At 52.6% G+C, this 3,734-nt stretch overlaps 1 pseudogene; it reads left to right on the top strand.

Moving 5' to 3' along the window:
• Positions 1-1,458: 1,458 nt before the first annotated feature.
• Positions 1,459-1,617, top strand: LOC144135603 (U2 spliceosomal RNA; annotated as a pseudogene).
• The last annotated feature ends 2,117 nt before the right edge of the window (positions 1,618-3,734 follow it).

Genomic DNA, 3,734 nt, shown 5'->3' with positions numbered 1-3,734 from the left:
TCCCTGTTAACGGCTGTATTAGACGCACGCAAATGTACCACATGCATCACATGCGAAAGTGTTTAACTGACACCAAAAGTAGGAGTAACGTTGCTACCACGAAAAAACACTAACGTCCGATTAATCTCTACAATGAAATTAGGCTTCGCTACAGTAGCGCACCGAGTCCACGCCACAAGCATAGCAATCAGTGCGCGATCTGGTACTGCCGAATCCGCATGCTTCGTGAAGGGAAAATGGCGGCGCGGATTGGTCAAAGAATGAAGGAAAATTTAGAGGAGAGGCCCTGACGCCAGTTTTGTAAACCCGGAAGTGAGCTCAGCGCCATTTTGTTTGGGAGCACTCCTCACCCTTTCCTGTTTACTTTTTTCCGCCGCTCCTCAATAGCCGCACGCATTTCAAACCTAGCGGAGGGGCCAGCCTTAAGAGATGCCAGCGCGAGTGGCTCTTGGTTTCTGGCTGGTTATGATGTGCGGGAAACTGTAATAACCAGAATACTAGCGCGAGACATTCAGCTGATTCTAGTTGTTGCTCCGAGACGCGTCGCCTCAGCGTCATACCTGCTCTCTTTTTCAAACGAAACAGCCCGGCCTTGGTAACAATCACATACCATTCGGCGAAGGTACTTATCGCAAACACGGTGACCGTGAGAAGGACTCGTAGTTTTAGTTACTGCGGCGAACCAGGCTTGCATATCCGTCGCTTTGCCTGCGTCGTTTCGCAACGGTGGAGATATGCATCCCTCGGGCTCCTTGCTGGCTAAATTTGGCGAGTTACTTGCAACCTGTTTATCTTAGTATCGCGTTTATTGCAGGGCTGCAAGGTTACTTTCGCCAGACGAGGTGAAGGGCACAAGGTTTGCTTTTAAGGCACGTAGTGGTGCGCTCTAGGCGACCATAGAGCTTCTGCGAGGCGAGAGGAACGCTTCTTCCAGTCTTTCAAGGCCCCTTGGTCTTTAACGTTGCCGTTAGCGCAGAACATACGGCTCGATAGTACACTATGTGGCGTGAAAATGGTTGACCACCACTGTACCTAAATGTTGCCTGCATTTATTACTGAGGTCTACGAAACTTGTTACCACTGTAAAAATCGAGGATGTGGTGCAATATTTTAAGGTAAAATTAAATCCCGTGCTGTAGAAAGTCGATATTTGTCGCTGTGATGGGAAAGGCTGCAGGTTCAGATTACCGCATTGTAAGCGGTCGAAGAAATAAACCAGGCGGCATGTAGACAAAAAACCCTGTAATTTAAACCTTGAGAGGAAAAAATTCACGAACAGATGAGCAGGAAAGCGAACAAACAAAAACAACACTCGCGAAAGGCAAAGGAGACTTTGAGGAAAAGAGGAAAGCTTCATTCACCGTTCAACGTTCGGCGGAAGACTCAGCGTTCCATGTAGGAGCTTGGCAGACAGACGGTGTGTCGGGCGTGGCGGGGCGTCGGCGCAGTCAGTGGGGCATATATCTGAATATCTGACTTAATATCTGATACGGGTCCTATTTGGACCCAAGATATTAAACTTACTTTTTGGAAATATGGCGGAGTGCTTGAAGCTTGCTTCACCTCCGCCACAGGTTGGCCCGGTATTGCACTTCCTCCGCGATCGGCCTGGAACATAACAGCGCGCGTCTTTTCTTTCAATCTTTGCTCTCCTATCTTTCAACTCTCCTACTTTCAGCACGCGGCAGCGATTGTGGCTCAGCTTGAGCCAGTGGGCAGGCCCGTGCACTTTCCTTTTCATTCTTCCTGACAACAACAGCAAGCAGCAAGCAAGCGCAGTCAGTGGGCTCCAGTCTATTCCCTGATGGAAGCGTCGGACGGATGGCAGTCTTCATGGCCGGCCTCAACACTGCCGTAGGAATACGCCACACCTGTGCAACGCCGGCGCGGCCCTCAGGTGAGTTAGCCCGGGGAAGAGCGGGGCGATGGAGGCGGCCCGCGTTCAGAGGCTTCCGGCCACGGTAACTCAGGAAGCAGCGGTGCTTGGGTCTAGTGGCTAGGGCTGTAGACGGCGGCCTGTCCGGGTTGCGAAACCCCACGGGAGTAGCAGCAACTTCCAGGCGACTGTGAGGGCCAGTCGCGCTCGTGTGGTCCGATGCCTGAGTGGAGGCCGGCCTGGGGACACACCCAGGATGGACCCATGAAATTATATACGGAAGGCATGTGTCAAAGTTCAAAAGGTTTTCAAATACACGCTACTCGCCTCCCCACGCGGGAGCGAGCATGTCTGGCAACCGACGCGCCGGTTTCTGGTTACGGAGAGGCCAGGTCCGCGCGGGGGTTTACGGCAGCCAGGCTCCTCGGAAGCGATGCCTCGGGGAAGCAGCCTCACGGCTGACCGCGGGGCCATTGGGGTCATTGCGGGGCGCCGAGGCAGGAGGGAGGGGGGCGTAGTACGACCAGCGAAAAAACCGTCGATGTTGTGGAGTACCGGCGGAGTAGGCCCGGGTCACCTCACCCTAAGCCACGTTGTTGGTTTGTGGCCAGGTCAGCCCAGCCTTGAACTCTCCCTCCTCAGTAGGCGTGGAGCAAGCTAGGGGAGATTATAAGTGCATGGTTGGATGGTTGGAAGCACAAGTGAGTACTCCCGGAGCTGTTAGGTCATGGCGCCGAGGGCCGATAGGCTGATGACCTAAGCCTCTATTGGCCGGATGACGCCACAGATACTTCCGAAGTCTGAAAAGCCGCGAAAAGCACTCGATGGTTAGTAGCTGGCAGGTTTAAACAAGCCCTGAAAGTAGTGGAAGGGCCCGAAGTAGCTGACGTTGAGTTAAGTTCTGTCTCCGGCGGTCGGAGCCCGTTGCCTTTTTTTGGGTGGTCGGGCGCAATCTTCACGCCCTCCCTGTCTTGACCAGGCAGGCCAGCAATGGAGTCAGGAAATTCGAAGGATGAGAGCAAAAATCTCGCTGTGCCCATTCTCATCCCTATGCACACAACCCCTTTCCCGGCAACCATGCAACCCATCCATTTCACCCATCCTCTCCGCTACCTCCCAGGGAGGGGAGATCAGGGGAGCCTCCCCTGGCCTGCTTCCCCGGCTGTGGGTCGCTATGTAGCTTACCCGCCTCATTTTTTTCTATTTTCCCCACCTGCCGGTGGTAAAATTACAATTGCCTTCAGGCCTTTTCATTTATTTTCAAATTGAAATAAGTCTATTATATGTAAGTGGTGCAGGCAGGGGCTTATTATATTTCAATCTTTTTAGGCTGCCCCAACCTAATACTTGTCCACGTCTGGTAGTCCGGACTTCTGCGGCTGAGGCCCCAGCCTGGGAACTCGGGGAGCCAGCCGCTCTCGTCCACGGCCGTCGCCGACCGCCTTCTTCCTGTTCTCTCTCCCCATGCGCTCTCTCCCACGTTCCACTTCCCCTTCTCTTCTTCTTTTCTGCTCGAGCGTCTTCGCCAGCCGCCGTATGGCGCCGGTTCCTTACAGACATGTAAGGGATACAAACAGATGCTGTACTTAAATAATTCCGAATTGTAGACATGCCTTCTTAACATAGGTATGGTTTCCTCACTATTCGTTAATATTTACTAAGTGGTTGCACACACAAATAGGATAGGACTTTCTGCTTCCGAGTGCGGGCTGTATATTTCGTCCCAGTACAACAGCTTTTCAAACTGCGCCTGGAATTTTACGAGTACCTATAGCCTGCAGTATAACTTGCATGGTGCTGCAGATTAATTAAATGCGGCGGTACGTATTTAACGTGCACAGCAGCAGCTATTCTCACA

Source organism: Amblyomma americanum, chromosome 5 (assembly GCF_052857255.1).
Source record: "Amblyomma americanum isolate KBUSLIRL-KWMA chromosome 5, ASM5285725v1, whole genome shotgun sequence".
NCBI classification, from domain to species: Eukaryota; Metazoa; Arthropoda; class Arachnida; order Ixodida; family Ixodidae; genus Amblyomma; species Amblyomma americanum.
This window is presented reverse-complemented; position numbering and strand designations above follow the sequence as displayed.